The sequence below is a fragment of the Panthera tigris genome, chromosome C2, assembly GCF_018350195.1.
Source record: "Panthera tigris isolate Pti1 chromosome C2, P.tigris_Pti1_mat1.1, whole genome shotgun sequence".
NCBI lineage: Eukaryota > Metazoa > Chordata > Mammalia > Carnivora > Felidae > Panthera > Panthera tigris.
The window spans coordinates 125167875-125187364 of record NC_056668.1 but is presented as its reverse complement, the minus strand read 5'-3'; the positions used below and the strand labels follow the sequence as shown (position 1 = coordinate 125187364).

The 19490-nt window shown below is 39.6% G+C and overlaps 1 protein-coding gene across 2 annotated transcripts in view; it reads left to right on the top strand.

Moving 5' to 3' along the window:
* The first annotated feature begins 387 nt into the window (after positions 1-387).
* The window catches only part of SLC35G2 (solute carrier family 35 member G2), a 44177-nt gene continuing 25074 nt past the window's right edge, over positions 388-19490 (top strand). The window contains exon 1 of one of the 2 annotated variants that reach the window (XM_007087415.2): positions 388-461. The gene's annotated coding sequence lies outside the window, so the exon portion shown is untranslated. Of the gene's footprint in view, positions 462-1446; positions 1495-19490 lie in introns of those variants that run through there. The other variant, XM_042999187.1, reaches the window with a different exon arrangement.

The window sequence follows — 19490 nt, the reverse complement described above, 5'->3', positions numbered from 1 at the left end:
AACACAAACAGATGGGTGGAAATGGACCGAGGCTGCCTCCCTGCCCCCTTCCAGAAGACCACGTCATCCCAGCTGACGAGCGATTGCTTCAATCCTGCCGTCTCCAAGGGCGTGGGCTAAAGGGGTCCGGGGCAGGCAGTTTCCCGGCGCCTTGGACCCTCCCATCGCGCGGGTAGGGGAAGTCGCGCAGCTCAGGCACAAATCCTGGACGTCCCGGCGGTCTTCAGCTCGGGCCCTGGCCGCGTTGGGGGCGGGGGAGTGGGCAGCAGAGAGCGCAGGCGCAGTGTCCGCACCGCGGCGCCCCTCTCCACGCCCCGCCTGGCGGCCTCAGCGGCCCTGGCCACGTTTTTTCCTGGCGAAGCGCGCGGCGGACACAGCCGTCCTAGAGGCTGGACTAGGCGCGCGGTAGCGGGCATCCCGGGCCGGAGCGCCGCGCGCCCCTTCTTCGCAGTGAAACGAAGGTAACCGGGCCCGGAGCCAGGCGGCAGCGGCAGATTTGCACCTTGACGCTGCCTGCCAGGCCGCCCCACCCGAAAGGAGTGAGAGCCGACCCCGAACCCCATACACCCACTTTTAGCCATGGTACCTAGGGGGCAGAGTCCCTCTTTTGGGGTTGGGCGGGGCCCAGGGCGAGGCACCCCGCCCTCCTTCACAACCTTCGTATGGGGCTCTGTTGGACGTCAGAAAGGCCGCGGTCCCCTCACTGCTCTCCTGGAGAACCGGGACACGGGGTCAGCCGGGGTCAGCGTCAGCTAGGGCCCCTGAGCCCCCCGTGTTCTGCCACCGTCGCACCTATTGGGCCCTTCCCCAACCTCCATGATAAAGGCTAGGGTAGTTGCTTTCCTCTGGCCCGGGAGCCCACCCAAGTGAGTCCCTGTGGCGTCATGAGATCAGTTTCAAACCCAAACTTTAAAAAATGCTGAATGGTTTTAGAAACAGCCAAGAATTGGTAGTTTTCTTTCTTCTCTTATGTGTGTGATTCTGGAATGCCAGTCCATATGGGTTGAAATTTTCGTGGAGAATAGATGGCTTGTAGAAATTTTTCCACAACGAAAGGCGAAGGCAAGGCGTAGTTGGAGGAAGGGCGGGCTATGGCCAGGTGTGCTGGCTAGAGGAGCAGGGCAAGTCCATTCAGCTTGCTCAGCTCCGGGGAGGGAACCACGAACCCTCCCTGACCGGCCTCTGGGCGCTGAAGAATTTCCACACTGCGCCCGTTTGGCCTCTTTTGAGAGGAGGAAGAGGATGGAAGGGTCGCGCGGTCCAGCCGGAAGGAGACTCGTGTTGGGGCGAGTGGAGCCCAGCATCTCCATCCAGGCTTTCGCGGGGTTTGGCGAAGAGCGAGACGGAAAGACTGCCTCCGGGTGACGATTGAGGGTCCGGAGATAGTGACGCACTGGGCGGAGTGGGCTGGGGGCGACTGGAGAGAGGCGGTTTCCGCTGGCAATTCTGCCTTAAAGGACTTTGATTGGGGTTGCCCGTGTCCTTGGTGCTGAAGTAAGTGCCTCAAGCGCCTTCGTTGGCTCACTTCTCGGGCTAGGGCTTCCTGTACCCTTGTACTCTGCACCTTTGCCAAAAATAGCCCATCTCCAAAGCAGGTGCCAGAGTGGAGCCTGGCCGACACTGAGTCCCTTTGTAGATGGGTTAAATGCTGGTTTCCTGAAGATAAGGTGAAGGCAAATGTAGCTCCCTTTTGTGGATGCAGATAAAGCATTTGTGTAACAGGTTTGATTACTTACATGCAAGTACTCACGGCGACCTTAAACATGAACTCTCACGTATGCATCTGTAGGATTCAAGTAGGTGTATATGCACGCAAATACAATGCACATGTAAATACACTTACTGTTTTCAATGCCATCGCACGCTGCAAGTTACATTTTTTTTCCAGAGCTTTTTTGTAATCCATCTTTATTTTCTGACATCTCTGGTGTTTCTCAACTCTGCAGAACCATTTTCATAATCATCTGTTCCAAAGTACAGAGCCTGTGGATTAAAGTGTTTGGTATTATGCTGAGCAATTAAGTGTTTATGCATATTTTAATTTGAAACAAAGATAGTCTAAAAAGATGTAAAGTTGATATACAAAAAATGTTCTTAAGGGAAGTTTAAAAAAAGAATTAATGAAAAATTTAATAGAGAACAATAGCTAGATAACATCGTACGGAAAGCTGTAATCTGAAGAAAATATGACTAAGATGTGTCATAATGCTGACAATTTCAAATATACTGGTGGTATATACTTTGTGGACTCAATAAAGATTATATAATGTATTTTTTAAAACATCAATATCTATGATTTTTCTCTCATAAAATGTATGCTTATTGTAAGATATTTAGGTAGTAGAGGAATGCATAAAACCAGAGAAACCAGAGAAAACCATTGTAAACAGATTTTCTTTTAGGTGAACATACATGCATTTTAAATGGATCAATCTTCTGTTGGTTGCATTTGCATTATAAAATTTATCACCAATATCTTTCAAAACAATACATATAAAAACTAGGTCATCATTCTTAAGGGTTGCATAATATTGCACTATGTGGATAGAACATAATTTATTGATTTAAACAATGCCATAATTATGAATATTTATGTATTTCCAGTTTTATGCTATTACAGACAGCTCTGCAAATAACATATTTGTTTTTACTTCTTTCTTTCTTTCTTTCTTTCTTTCTTTCTTTCTTTCTTTCTTTCTTTCTTTCTTTCTTATTTTCTTGACAGAAAGCACAAGCGGGGAGAAGTACAGGGAGAGGGAGAGAAAGAATCTTAGGCAGGCACCAGGCCCAGCACAGAGCCTGACACCCACTGGGCTTGACTATGAGATCATGACCCAAGCCAAAATCAAGAGTCAGATGCTTAACTGACTGAGCTACTCAGGCACCTCTGCAAATAACATATTTGGTCAAACATTTGTGCACTTGTTTTGTTCTACTCTTAGAACAAATTCCTAGAAGTGAAATTGTCAGTTCAATGGGTTAACACATTGGGTTAACACGTGTCAGTTAAACACATTGATTTGTTCATTTATTTGTTCAGTAATTTCCTGTCTCCTCTTTTGCCTGTTTCATTCTTTATCATGTTCTCAGCATCTACAACAATGCTAGATATATAAGTATTCATGAAATATGTATTGGAAGAACACTATTTCCAGATTGTGCTACAGAAAGTGTGTATTAGTGTATATCACTATAAATACTGAATTAGAATGTTGGTATCCTCACACTATCACCAAAATTAGGTTATTAGGTTTTATCACTCTTTTAAAAGTATTTTCCAATTGGATAGGCCAAAAAGAACATATTTTCCATATGTTTGTATAGGTCATGCTTATTGTTTCTTCTGTGAGTTTCCAGCCTTATTTTTCTATTGGTGTGCTTGTATTTTTTCTTGTTTGTAGGAGCTCTTTGTATAATGAGGACTTTGTTACATATGTTGCAATTTTTTCTTGATTTTTTATTTTTAAACTTTGTTTATGGTATTTAAGCTGCCATAGAAAATTTTAATTTTTATGTAGTCATATATATATACACTATATATACACAGTATATATATACATATTATTTTCTTTTAATTTCTGGCATTTATATCAGTATTCACTTTTCTGTATTAAAAGATAATCTGCCATATTTTATGGTTTTATAAAAGATTATATTTTAGACTCTAGGTTATACTTCCTTTTTAGTAAATTAATTGCTAAATGTAAAATTCTATTGACGATAGCTTCGTAAGAAGTAGTTCTTTATTTTTAACTCACATATGCACATGTCCTCTATGAGGAGTAACATATTACTCAGTTTGAGCTCTTTAACATGATGTATTTAATTTCTAGATACTTAATGAAAGTGTTTTTCCTTAAAATGCTTTTTAGTCTGTATGATTATTATTATTATTATTATTTGAGAGAGAGAGACCGAAAGCAAGCCAGGGAGAGGGCCAAAGGGGGAAGAGAGAGAGAGAATCTTTTCTTTTTTTTTTTTTTTTTAAGTTTATGTATTTATTTTGAGAGGGGCAGGGTTGCAGATAGAGGGAGAGAGAGAATCCCAAACAGGCTGTCAGCGCAGAGTCCAATTAGGGGTCATACTAATGAACCATGAAATCATGACCTGAGCCGAAATCAACAGACGCTTAACCAGCTGAGCCACCCAGGGGCCCTATGAGAGAGAATCCCACAACCCTGGGATCATGACCTGAGCTGAAATCAAGAGTCAGACGCTTCTGCCCCTAGTCTGTAGTATTTAAAAACATTTTTTTTAATGTTTATTTATTTTTAGGGGGTGCCTGGGTGGCTCAGTTGGTTAAGTGTCCAACTTCGGCTCAGGTCATGATCTCATGGCTTGTGAGTTCGAGCCCTGTCAGGCTCTGTGCTAACAGCTCAGAAACTGGAGCCTGCTTCAGACTCTGTGTGTCCCTCTCTCTCTGTCCCTCCCCTGCTTATGCTCTCTCTGTCTCTTTCTCTCTCTCTCAAGAATAAACATTAAAATAAAAATAAATAAATAAATAAATAAATAAATAAATAAATAAATAGTTTATTTATTTTTGAAAGACAGACAAAGATAGAGCACTAGTGGGTGAGGAGGAGAGAGACACAGAATCCAAAGCAGACTGCAGGCTCTGAGCTGTCAGCACAGAACTCACAAACCATGAGATCATGACCTGACCCAAAGTCTGATGCTTAACTGACTGAACCCCCCAGGCGCCCCTGTAGTATTTTTTAACTGTTAGTATGCAATCTTTTAAAAAAGAGCTATTCTTTTTGTATTTTGTTTTTTGTATAAGAAGGAAAATATGACAAAGTCTACTTTTTAGCCAAATTAAGAATTGATGTCATTGAAATTCATAAGAATGTGCACACATAAGTTTGGTCAAATACCTTAAAAAATTTTTAAAAAATACTATTTTTTGGTATCTGTCATGGATCAAAATAACTTTTTTCCAAAAAACAAAAGATTGGTTATTGGAGCATTGATGAGCTATTCTGTATTATTTTTTTTCCTGGGATTTAAAAACCTTTTAGAACAGCAAAATGGAAATAATTTTATTGTTATTATGGAATAAATCCTAAGATGTAGCTGATTATAAAAAATGAGATCAACATCAGAATAGAAAATAAAACCCTCTAGTAAGACATTCTCCACAGGTAACTATGCATATTGGTTTGGAATACAGACTTCCAGATTATTAAATTTATAAATAATGATACATTTCATTGAATGTAAGATGTTGTCAATTGTTTTTTTTTAATTACAGTTTTTTTGAATGTTTATTTATTTTTGAGAGAGAGAGACAGAGTTTGAGCAGGGGAGGGACAGAGAGAGAGGGAGACACAGAATCCGAAGCAGGATCCAGGCTCTGAGCTGTCAGCACAGAGCCCGACGCGGGGCTCGAACTCACGAGCTGTGAGATCAGGACCTGAGCTGAAGTTGGACACCTAACCAACTGAGCCACCCAGGTGCCCTAATGTTTATTTGTCTTTGAGAAAGAGAGAGAGAGAGAGACAGAGCATGAGTGGGGGAGGGGCAGAGAGAGAGGGAGACACAGAATCCAAAGCATGCTTCAGGCTCTGTGCTGTTGATACAGAGCCTGACGCAGGGCTTGAACTCATGAACCGGGAGATCATGACCTAGGCGAAGTCAGACGCTTAAGCCACTGAACCACTCAGGCGCCCCAAGATGCTGTCAATTGTAAGATGCATTTTAATTTTACGAATGTGAAAAAATGTGCATGTTAAATTTGGTGTATCATAAATAGAATCATACTGTATCTATTTTTCTGGTATTTTTTCCACACAGCTATAGATATGTTCTTATCTGATACATGTAAGTATTGAATTAATCAACATCCTATTTAAGTTCAGATTATTTACAACTTTTGCATAATAAAAACAGTGCCATATTGAATATTCTTTTAATATACATCTGTGTAATGATATTCCTTCCTTAGGATAAATTCTTAAATGAAATTTATAGGCTAGAGAATTAATACTTTTGGTGCAAAATTAACATTTTGGTGCATATTGTCTATTCTCCAAAATTCTTATAACAATTTGCCCTGCAAAAATAGTGCATGATGTTCTAGATTCTTCATTCATGCCAGAGATAATCAGCTTTTCCTATTTTACTCACCTAAGAGGCAAAACAGGTATCTCACTCTTTTTTAAATTCTTGTTTTTCTTTTATAGAAATGTGCATATATGCATCTTTCCATATGTCTATTGGTTATGTGTATTTTTTTGTGTGAATTGCCTATTCATGGGCTTTGTGCAATTTTTTTTGAGTTTTTAAGAGCCCATCTTGTATGAAAGATGTTAACCCTTTGTTGCTATTGTTGTTTTTAATTAATCATTTAAATTTTTTTATGGTTTCTTTTTTTGCACAGATGATTTAAATTTTCATGGAGTCAAACCAGTCCATTTTTTCTTTGTGATTTTTCACCTTGGTGTTACACTGAGAACACTATTCTAGTTCCCCAACCCAAGATTATAAAAGTATTCTCTGGTGAGGGAAAGAGCACAATTAAATTTTCAAAGGAGTAGAACTTAAAACCATATTATATTTAGATATCACCAATTCTGCTTCTAAGTAGGATTTATTAAGTTTTGTTTATTTGTGTTGGTAGATCTATCAATCAGCTCCAGCCAAGAGGTGGGTAGCTGTAAGTAGAGGGGCCAAGCAACCTGAAGAGGGGCAATGGTCACACACTGGTTTCATTTAACTAATATGGTTAACATTTTTGCTTTACCTAATAGAAATGGGAGTTAGTGAATTCAGTCACAAGAGAAAATAGTATTTGGGAGACTGGCAGGGAGATTGATTAATCATACCTTTTTCCATATTCTTACATAAATTAGAGTATTTTCAAAGACACAAAATTAATGAGAAAATGTAAAGATGTAAATAATTCAGTTATTAAATTTAAGTTTGATTGGAGTTTTTGTAAGGTTCACAGTATTTTAATTCAGGTGTGAATAGCTGAATTCTCCAGTACCTTTTAACTTGGATAGCTTTGCTATCCATGCTTCAGACCTAGCTAATCTCAGCAGTTGTTGACCTATCTAGCAATCTGACAGTTTGTGGTTATCATGAGGATTAGACACACCTCCCACCCCCGATTATTAGATGCTTGAAGAGTCTTTGCCTCCTGGTGACCTGAGTAGAAATAAAATTTTCCAGTTTGGCATTGGAATTTGTTGGTGAGGAAAAGATGATGTCATTAATCATACTCTAACTAACCAAGCCTTTTATTCTGACCACTTTTTTTAAGCTTATTTTTTTATAATACATTTTTAACTTTTTATTAAAAGTTTTTTAATGTTTTTATTTATTTTTTGAGAGACAGAGTGTGAGTGGGGGAGGGGCAGAGAGAGAGGGAGACACAGAATCCAAAGCAGGCTCCAGGGTCTGAGCTGTCGGCACAGAGCCTGACTTAGGGCTCAAACTCAGGAGCTATGAGATCATGACCTGAGCTGAAGTTGGACACTTAACTGACTGAGCCACCCAGGCACCCCTTTTCACGTTTATTTTATTCATTCATTCATTCATTCATTCATTCATTTATTTTGAGAGAGACAGAGAGAGCCCGAGCAGGGGAGAGGCAGATAAAGAAGGAGAATCCCAAACAGGCTCCAGGCTCAAACCCATGAAACTGTGAGATCATAACCCAAGCCAAAGGAAATCAAGAGTTGGACGCTGAACTGACTGAACCACACAGGTGCCCCTGAATGCTTTTAAGCACTTCATTGGCAATGAGAGTCTTGTTTCATCTTCCTTGGTGAGGCCACCTTGCACTATGGATGGTATTTCTTAAACACTCTGATAAATCATAGTTCCAGGATGTTATGGGCCACTACTATATCTTCCTTCTTATTTCATGTTTCTCCTGCATTATTTTGATTGTAAAATCAGGCAAAGTACCCTTATTATCACCACACATATTTTTTTTTCCATCCTGCCCTTAGTAATGATTCTCCAAGTAACTAAAGTGTTACATGAACAGTCACTGTCTGCTGGCTTCTGGCTTAGGTATGGAAAGGAAAATGATGATCACTGTAGTATCTCTCCTTTCTTACTTTTCATCCATCTACCTTCTAGTCTAGACACAGGAAATAGCCTTCTATTTGGTAGGAAATGTCAGAGATAAGTTGAGGTCACAGTTTTTTTTTTTCTTCTGAGGACCAAAAGTTTATTTTGCCCTATAAATTTTAATATACATATATAATTTTAAAATTTTGGCTTATATACCATTACACAGGTTAGATTGTTTATTAATTCTGGTTTCTCTTACAGTCATTGCTGTAATAGAATTGTATGTGATCAATGGGCACTTAACACTATTTCATAGTTAAAATTATATAGGAACTTAATTCATATACCTGTCATCTTTACTGAAGTTCATTTAATCATTTTCTGACTGTATCAAAATCACTTGGTTTGTATCTCTTTACTTTTATCTAAGATCCCAAAATATTAGCAGATTTACTGAACTTTGACCTTAAGAACTTGACGAAGGAACGAAGAAATATTAGGTAATTTCCCATTTATTTTGCCCTGGTCTCTGTGTAACTCTAGCTGAGCCATTGTTCTAAATGGGAGTGAGAATCCCAATGGTAAGGCTTCTGAGGGTGGTGGTGAACCAAAGCCAGATACTCACATTACTTCTTGGATTCCCTTAAATTAGGGTTAGGAGATAGAAGATAGAGTCAGGTTGCAGGAGTATGATTACCAAAGCTCAGCGCCACAACTAATCAGATCCAGTATTAGAAGTCTCTGCTAAGAGGGTGACTTTCTGCAAAGCAGGCCAGCTATGCCAGAGGACTCCCAACATTTGTTGAATTCTTGGAACAGTAACACTTTATTGGTGATTATATAATTCATAAGTTACATATGCAACTCACAGCAATACCATACGGCGAGGACTCTAACAGAGTCCTGTAGAAAGTGTGTTTTCTTTTTAATTTTTTTTTTTTTTGAGAGAGAGAGAGAGTGTGAGCAAGGGAGAGGGGCAGAGGGGAGGGGGGGGGAATCCCAAGCAGGGTCCATGCTGAGCATGGAGCCCAACGCAGAGTTTGATCCCATGACTATGGGACCATAGACCTGAGCCCAAACCAAGAGTTGGATACTCAACCAACTGAGCTGCCCAGGTGCCCCCAGTAGAAAGTGTTTTTTTTTTTAATTTTTTAAAATGTTTATTAATTTTTGAGAGAGAGAACGCACAAGCAGGGGAGGGACAAAGAGAGAAGGAGACAGAATCCAAAGCAGGCTCCAGACTCTGAGCTGGCAGCACAGAGCCCGGCATGGGGCTCGAACCCACAAACCATGAGATCATGACCTGAGCCGAAGTCAGACACCTAACCGACTGAGCTACCCAGGTGCACCTAAAGTGTTCTTAAACACAGGGAGGAACAATTGGTTACTGAGAGGCTTCTCCAATTAACTCACCAGGAGCATTGTGAGTTTGTGTTTAGAGATTCGCCAGAGATTGCTTTGTGGGGTTGATGGCCTCAAGTTGGGCTGGAAGCTGAGGGTTTGGATGTGAGGCCTGGCTGTCATGTTTAGCACCTTTGGAAGCTTGGGCAAGTCACTGTACCTGGCTGAGGTTCACTTAATTTTTTTTTTTTAAGAGCAAATAATATTAGTGCCTACCTTGTTAGGGTTGTTGTGGGATTAAGTAAAACATTACATGTAAAGCACTTGGTATAAGCCTATAGTAGTCTAGTTTATTTGTTTATTTTGCCTTTATAGAGCTGCATGTAAATCACTCTGGACAAATGATTTTTGATTCTTTTGTCAGAGTTTTCAATGGCAAAATGGACTATATAAACTTTTTGTGTCTTCTGGATCTGTATGATAATTCTCTTAATTTGGAATTTTCTCTTTTAATGTAGCTTAAACCCCAACCTTCTGCTTTTTATCAATTCTCTTACTATCCCAAAACAAAATAGGCCTAGTGTGGCATTGTCATGATTTTAGCGTTGTCCTTTAGTACTCTGATGTTAGACTCTGGTCTAACTCTGATGTTCCTTCCTTTTACTGTGTATAGAAGTTTCTGTGTCTGTTTTGTGGCATTTGTAACTATATATTGTTTCTCCCAAACTAACATGCATTTTAAGAGAAAGCTTGTGTCTTCCTAATCTTATCTCTCATAATGTCTTATACTAGTGCCTTCCACGTCATAGGCACTCAGTAAATATTGACTGAATGAAGGAATAAATATGAATGCACGAGGCTGCCAGAATACCTGGTGTGATCTCAGGCTGCCCCCATAGAAACAGAGTCTCCTGAATAGGAGAGATTATAAAAACCTGGTGTATGTTCAGAGAAGAGTGGTTAAGATGGTGAGAGGACTGAAAACCATGGTTACACATGAAATAATTGAAAAAAAAAAAGAGGTTTTCAGTTTGGAGAAAACTCATAATGGGGGACTTGCAATAGGGAAGGTAGAAGGCAGGAAATAGTTCCTGATATTGAAATGTTGTCATGTGGAAGATGGAATTGATCAGTGACCCCAGAGGAAATACATAGGTACAGCCTCTGGAAATTATATGGAGAAAGATTCTGACACAATGTTAAAAAAATAATTTTCTAGCGATCAGTATGACTCCCAGGTGGCTGCCTTGGGAAGGAGTGAGCTTCCTGTCATTGTAGGTGTTCAAACAGCGTCAATGCTGTCTGTCCACTGGAGATGCAGTAGAGGATATACAGATGGTCCCTTAATTAAAAATGATTTGACTTATAATTTTTCAACTGTATGATGGTGCAAAAGCCCTATGCATCCAGTAGAAACAGTACTTGCAATTTTTATTTTTATTTATTTATTTATTTTTAAGTAGGCTTCATGCCCAGTGTGGAGCCCAATGCAGGGCTTGAACTCACTACCCTGAGATCAAGACCTGAGCTGAAATCAAGAGTCAGTTGCTTAACTGGCTGAGCCACCCAGGTGGCCCCAACATTTATTTTTTATTCATTAGTTGATATTTTATTATATAAGGAAGAGTTTTCTCTTCTTCCTTTTTATTTATTTATTAATTCACTTATTTACACCAGCATGATTTGTAGATTTCTGTTTTATTCAATGGGTTATAACAGACTGTCATTATTGATTTCAATGCTAAAATAAATGGTCAGAGATTTGGCCATTCAAATCTCACTCAAGCTGGTTCTTGGTTCTTTTGACATCTCTTATTTTAATCTTGGAGTACTTTCTGGTGTAAGATGTTTCAGGCTTATCTTGTACTTTTCTTACCCAACCATTGCAGTCATTTCAAAAGCTATTTCTTCAGGAAGCCATGGTTCCTTTTAGTAGACAATGCAAGATCTAGGTGCTAGGTGTGGTTATTAACACTGGGGTGTCATCACTTTTAGACCATCCTAGCAGACCAAGCCAGGAAACTTACAAACACATAAACACATGCATCTATATCTATTTCTATATCTCTTCATCTACTTATATTAAAACCCATGAGTTTAGTCTAATATCTCCAACTCCACTAAATACCACAGGCTTCATTCCAGTCTATTTGTAATTTCCTTTCTGATGATGAGAAATTTGGCCCCCATTATCCTCAATATTTAATTATTGGTTCATTCTCCTGTTATATAACCAATACCCTGGCCTCATGGGCCACCTCCTTGGCCCCAACTGCTCCTCAGACTCTTTCCTGCTGGCCCCACCAGCCTCCTCACAGCCTTAAGTCACAAAGCTGGAAAGTGGTAGAGCAAGAAAAAAACCCCAAAAACTCTGACACGCTGCTAATTACTTGACAGAGAGTCCTTTTTTGAGTCTCCAAGGGCATCTATTTGTGAAAATGCTCCTGTGAAGATGTTGTAAGGAAAAAGGGCCCTTTAGCTAATGAGATGAAGATTTAACCAGGTAGAGTGGCAGTCCTCAGGGATGCCCCTTCTGTGAGAAACTTGGAAAATGAAGGGTGGAGACAGCCAAATGCTACCACCGGCCAAAAACCACAATGAAGGAATTCTCCAAAATTGGTTTGGTTCAGGGTTCAGTCAACCACTATCTCCAGTGCCACTAATCTCTCACTATGTTTTGTTACTATGTCAAGAACACATTCCATTAAGACAAAAACTTATCACTTTCTAAAGAGGAAAATATTGCTTTTATTAGGAGCTTCTTAAATTGAAATTGAAGTTGAATTTAGGAGATGGATGATAGTGTCTGTTGTTTTAGTGCTGACTTCATTTCCTGGTCCAGAAGATCAGAAATCTGTTTATGTTTTAGAAAACAGCATGAGGTCCATCTGTTCAGGTCAGATTTCCCCAACACAAAGACTTATGGAGTGGTAACTTATGTAAAAAAAAAAAACCAATGGTAGTTATATTATTTGTTGCCATTTGGAATCATCATTATTTTTTGTTAGCCATGAAAATATGGTAATAGACACACAAATGTGCACAATGAATTACTTTCAAACACTATGTATGATAAAGGCATCCTCCTAAGTTTATGTAGTGTTTCACTTCTGTTTTGGTTTGTATTCTAGACACTATCCATTCAAATTCTGTGATACTGTTTATCCACAGTTTTGCTTCCAACAGAAGGTACAGACAGACACACAAGAGCTACATTTGGCTTTCTCGGTGACTATTCTGGTCTGACTGAAATATAGAATAATGATTTTTTTTTCTCTGATGAAAATAGCTTGATCCCCCTACACCCCGGTTTTGAAGTAAACACATACTTAGAAAATTTTTTAAAAAGTATTAAGTACCAAAAAATTGAAGTTCTACCATCCACAGTATAAATTGTTTTATATTTTAAAAAATCATACTATGAATAGTTTTTTTATGCCTTTTTTTTTTTTTACTAGCAATGTGACATGAAGTTGTTTTTTTTTTTTATGTCATCAGGTATGCATATATTCTTTTTTTGGATGACTGCATAATATTGCATTGATGTTTTCATTTAGCCAGTCCCCCATTAAAGGTTAATGAGGCTATTTTCAATTTTTTTTTATTGTGTAAAGAAAGCCATGATGAATATCCTTGCATGCCATCTTTATATATTTCACTAGTTATCTCCTTAGGATATATTCCTATAAATGGCATTCCTGGGTCAAAGAGTACACACATTTAAAATTTTGATACATGTTGCTGGTAAAAGTAACTCTTACTGAGATAGATTATACTATGCTTGTCCTTCATATACAGCGTCTCTGCTAATGATGAGACTTTGCAAAGTCTCTTTTCAACTTTGCAGTAGTATTATAAATATGTGTGTGTGTTCTCTAATAGACATTTAAGGGAGTGATTTTAATAAATCTAGGTATGCAGCTTAACCAACCAGGTGTTGTCAGGTTTCACTCAAAATATGATTTTTGGTTCGGTTTGGAGCAAGATGACATTTGGTCACCCTTTCTTTTTCTTTTTCTTTTTTAAAGTAATCTCTACACCCAATGTGGGGCTCAGACTCATGACCCCGAGATCAAGAATCACACACTCTTCTGAGTGAGCCAGCCAGGCACCCCTGGTCCCATTTCCTAATTGTTTTTTCTTATTTGAGTTTAATGAATTATAGTATATGGTATATATGACTGATGTAATTTCATGGAGTGATGTCTATAGTGTGCAGAATCAGATATGATTAAATGAAACCAAATTTGTGAAATTTTGATCTGATTCATGTGGCATTTTCATATGTCTTAGCCTCAAGAGGGATTTCAGGCTTGGCTTTCTCGTGGATAAACAGCAGCAAGAACAGGGCAAATGTGACCAGGTAGTGTATGTAGCATTTGAGGGATTTGAGAGTAGACTCTGTTGATCCTTGGTGTTCCTTTTTTTTTTTTTTTTTTTTTTTTGTTTTGTTCAGGGACTGATGCAAGTCCTGTGGTGGTGGGGGTTGGGGGGGTGGGTGGGGCGGGGTTGGTAGGCTTCTTTGAACTCACCTGGACTGTTTGATACTTCCTCATGAGAATTAGGTGAAGGATAAGCAAGCATTCATACTTCAAGCAAATCAGAACAGCCCTAAAATCTGTTTTACATTTAATTAGCATCTAATGTAATTGGTGGTTTAACCACTTAGGCACGTACAAAAATGGAAAAGGATCATTTTATTCCTGCCCCTCCCCCTTCTAAGGATGGCTCCCTGCCACTCTTAACAGATTTACTCAGCACAAGTGATTTTTAAAGGTGCTGATTCACTGCAGACTGATGCTGCTTTTTTTTTTTAAAGACAGTAGAAAAGTAAGTGGTAGAGGATAAATTCATCTTTCAAATTCACAGTGTTCAAATTCTCAGTGTTCACTGAGAATGTCATAGTTTATGCAAATTGATAGGTCCACTGCTTCAGAGATTAGAAAAGCTCTTTCCTGGAAAGGGAAGTGTCGATTATAAATGGTGAAAGACTCTTACATTCCAGCAAGTTCTTAGCTGCCAGCCGACATATTCATCAGAGTGTGCCAGACTGGATTTTAAAACGGTGCAACATAAATTGCTCTGCTCCAAATCAGGCATCATTGCCTTCACACAAGCCAAATCAACCTGCTTGTTTGAAAACTGCCAAATAAGGCTTTCTTTCAATCTCAGTTAACTTTTTCCTTTCTTGGTGTGCATAGTTCATTACAGCCTACTGAAGTCATCAACCACAATTGAGTATAGAGGAACCAGGCTCCTCACCTTGATTTTGCCTACACAGCAACAGGTGCAGTTGCTTCCAAGCTGATGGCAGGAGAGAATGTTTAGCTTAGCTCTACCAGATTGATAACTCCCTTCCCTACTTCCCCTTTTCCACCCCTTTTCCCCTCCACTTTCTGCTCTTATTTAGTTCTTTTCTTTTTCTCACTTGTTCCTCCCAGAGCTAGCTGTTGATTCCTAGCAGCTCTTGCACAGTTGATAATCCCCAATGCATCCCTTCAGTAACTTTCTGCCCTAGAACTGTCCAGAGTCTCCAGCTCAAACTTGGGCTAAGCCTCCTGTTTGGTGCATCTCTCCCATTTCTCCTTTCTATCTCCCGCCCCGACTCCACACCCATCCCATCAAATCTGTCTCTTTACCTCACCTTATCTCCAAGTCTCTTAGCTGTAATTTTCTCCTCTCCAGGAAAAAAAACTGTCTAGGATATATATCTTAGACTGACATAGCCCAGAAAAATCCTCAGGTCTCTCTCCTATGTTCTCATATCCCACACCTTAGCTCACTTCCTCCCAGCTCCCTTGCTCCTCCCAGTCGGGCCCCCTTTGGAATCCAGTGTCCACTGCCTTTCCTAGTTCAATTAGGCAGCCTTCATCCCCAGCCCATCCTGCTATACCCCTGGCTTCAGCCTGGCTTAGCCCTATCAAAGCAGCCTTAACCCACACCCTCTTGGGCAGCTTCTGCTTTTCAGTGCAGAATAAGGTTTCTTTCATGCCTACGTATCTCTTTGTTGAGCTTATGTTAGCTAACATGCTGAAGAGCTTATCGTTGAGTCTGTGTGCCTCAAATCTATTTCTAGCCTGGAATGGGTGAGCTGTCATGCAATTTTGGTGCTGTTGTGCATTTATTAGCACTGCAGGGAATGAACCTCACAGAAATTGTCACCTCATTGACCTGTCACCAGCAAAGTATAGTGGTGACAGGGCAATTGGATTTATTCTTCCACATTCATCCCTTGATTTTTCTTTCTTTCTGTTTTTTAATGTTTATTTACTTATTTTGAGGGGAAGGGGAGGAGCAGAGAGCTAGGAGAGAGAGAATCCCAAGCAGGCTGTGGACTGGCAGTGCAGAGCCTGACGTTGGGCTTGGTCTCACAAGCCACAAGATCATGACCTGAGCTGAAATCAAGAGTTGGACAATTAACTGAGCCACCCAGATTTTCTTCCTTTGATTTTTCTCAGCAAGAAGATGCATTTGTAAGATGGTTATCAGGGTCAGGAGGTGCAGTCAGTGGCTATGGAAACAAAAGCTAGCTATTGCTCCAGTAGTACAGAACTGAGCCTTATCTAAGGGCTGGGCTGTCAAGGTGAGAGAACTAATACCAGATTCCAGAATGCAACAAATTTGCCATTCCTCAGACTCTAAAAGTAAATTATTTTCCCTCAAGAACAAGATGCCTATGTGTAGCATGAAAGACTTTCATATCCTACTAATTTTTGAGCCAAGATGTTTCTTACTGGTAAATAATGTGAACATAAAGACCAGAATTCATCCCCAGCAACCCCCCAAGTAACATTTTCAGGGTACCTAAAGAGTTTCCACCATATAGTCATGTCTACAAATCATATGGGAAATACTCAAGTTTATAGCCAATTTAAAGTCCATTCTAAAATTATAACAGAGTTGCTGGAGGGGAGGATAGTGGGGGGGGGGACTAAATGGGTGATGGGTACTAAGGAGGGCACTTGTGACAAGCACTGGGTGTTGTATGTAAGTGATGGATCACTAAATTCTACTGAAATGAATATACTATATGTTAAGTAAATAAAATTTAAATAAAAACTTTGAAACATTAAAAAAATGTATCTTTTTACTCCAAAAAATCTAAAATGTGGGAGGTAATCACTTCTGGCTAGTATAAATGAAAAGTACTAATTAAGCAATCATATTTAACACAGAGTTTAATAAAATGTCATAAAACTTCTGGTAAATATTTAGATGATGACTGAAGTGTTTTGAAATAAAGGAAGATACTACCCTTATTTCATAAAGCTATGTCTAATATATTAATACTTGTTGCCCTTAAGGGAATTCAAAGTATAGCTTATTCTAGCCACCAAAACATTTTGAAAATGGAAAAAATAGTAACACCAATAATTTTTTGGTCTTTTATATTCCAAATACTTAATGCCAGTCTTTCCATGAATATGCTTACTCCATTCATTCAATCTGATCTTATTGCCATTTCCTTATTTCTTCCTTGCTGGATAGTTCAGGATCAGCTTCAAATGACAAGGAGGTATGAAAAATGAGGTTCAAGGGCTTTCCTATTTTTAGATTGAAAACTCTTCAATGAGATAGCACAAATAAAGTTCTCTCAACCCAAGAACTCTGCAGAGACGTTGTCCCTTCTCCCAGGTGAATCCTTGCTGGGTTGTTCTGACAATTCTGGGCCAGCATGGGGCCAACATAGACTCAAGGGCAACCCAGACCATGAAGGATTCCTCAGTGATGTAGAGCCAGTGTCCCAGCACAGAGAGTCAAAATTGCAGCTAAATGACAAAGATAACAGTGTGAGGACGATCTCAAAAGTAAAATCAGGACAGAAGTAGAATGAGCAACAGACCTGTGAGACTGTGAGAACTGATAGCAAGATGGGACAGAGTTCTAGGAGCAGTTGTAGAATGCAGTTCAGGACTGACCTTTTTTTTTCCCCCCCTATGAGCATTTATTAAATGTGTTATGTGTGCTAGGAACATAAATATTAATGAGAACTCTCTCTCTCTTATTCATGGAACTCCCGGGCCACAAAGGAGATCCTGACTTTGGCATGCTCCCTTTAGATGGACCTGAATCTGCTGAGGGAGTGGATGCGGCAGATTAAAGGAGCCACCTTAGGCTGTGCACAATCCAGAACACTTGGGATGTGTTGACAAATTCTGCCCAGCATGAATGTGGGAGGAGGTGGAGTCATACAATGGCAGCTTCTAACTTTTCTGTGGCTCTGAGCCTTTTCAGAAAGAGCACTTTAAAAATCAGAGGTGTGGGGGCACCTGAGTGGTTCAGTCAGTTAAGTGTCCAACTTTGACTCAGGTCATGATCTCACAGTTTGTGAGTTCAAGCCCCACTTAGGGCTTTGTGCTGACAGCTCAGAGCCTGGAGCCTGCTTTGGATCCTGTGTCTCCCTCTCTCTTTGGCTCTCCCCTGCTCACGTTCTGTCTCTCTCTAGCTCAAAAATAAAATAAACATTAGAAAATTAAATAAATAAATAAATAAATAAATAAATAAAAATCAGAGGTCTGGGTACCTGGGTAGCTCATTTGGTTAAGCATCTGACTTCAGCTGAGGTCATGATCTCACTGTTCGTGAGTTCACGCCCCACAATGGGCTCTCTGCTGTCAGCACAGAGCCCTTCCCCTGCTTGTGCTGTCTCTCTGTCAAAAATAAATAAACATTGAAAAAAAAATCAGAGGTCTGAGTGAAATTTTTTTTAATGTTTTTATTTTTGACAGAGAGAGACAGAGCATGAGCGGGGGAGGGGCAGAGAGAGAGGGAGACACAGAATCCGAAGCAGGGTCCAGGCTCTGAACTGACAGCACAGAGCCGAATGCGGGGCTTGAACTCACGGACAGTGAGATCATGACCTGAGCCGAAGTCGGACGATCAACCAACTGAGCCACCCAGGCGCCCCCTGAGTGAATTTTAATATTTGCCCCTTGGCATGGAATTTGCTAGGTGGGCCTAGATGAAGATTTGAGTAGAAATGCTTAGGGGAGGGGCACCTGGGTGGTTCAGTTGGTTAAGCATTTGACTCTTGATCCCAGGGCTTGATGTCAGGGTTGTGAGTTCAAGTCCTGCATTGGGCTCCATGCTGGGTGTGGAGCCTACTTAAAAAAAAAAAAGTGTTTGAGAGAGTACATAGAGTGTGCAAGGGAGTTAAAAGAAATCAAATTATCTTGATAACTGCATTTCCAGAGAACTATCTAACTAATCACATAAAATTTAAAACGTTCCCAGTAGAAAATGGCTTGAAGGAGTTATTCAGATTCTGTCCTGTAATTAGCAACCCTAAGTCCTTATTTACCATAATTGACATGTATTTCTTCAGTATCAGCTCAAAGTGCTGTCTACCCATCTTCAAGGAAATCTTATTATTATGCCAGACTGCCAACCAATTCTGGTTGATTCTTTCAAATATCTACTCTAGCTTTCTTGGTAAATTGTAGGCTATTTTCCCCAAACAATAACCACATGAGGATCAAAATGTAGACAAATTGTCTGCTATGAATTACTGTTATATATCATCCTATGCCATCAAGAAAATAATTTAAGGCATTATCTTCAGTTTTTGATTCATTAGACCACCATTATGTGTGAATGAATACTTTTCCATAAATTTCAAAATATTAATGCTTTATTAGCATCTGTATTAAAATAAGTATTGTTAAGAGCAGAATAGGCAGAAAAGGTTCCTTGATTGATGGGATTCAATTTTAAACATTACATGGTATGCTAATGTATATGTGTATGAGACAGGGTTTAGTTACAAGTAACAGAAATTCTCTAAATCAGAAAGAGATATAATACAAGGAATCTGAAGTTTCTGAAATCTGTAGAAGGACTGGAGGAGCAGATTTCAAGCTGGGCCTCCAGGCATTCTTCCCTGAATGTATGGTTTTATCCTTAAAAAATTCTTAATCTAGCAATTCATAACCTGTATATAATAACCTTCTTGCTATAGAAACAGCAGAGAGGAAAATAAGCCTCTCTTCTATGCTAATGTCAAAATCTTCATAGTATTTGACAAATAGGAAACAAGAAAGCTAGTATTTATTGAGCACCTGTTATGTGCCAGGAACTGTTCTAGATGCTTTTCATCTATATTTTCATTAAATCCTTATTAATAA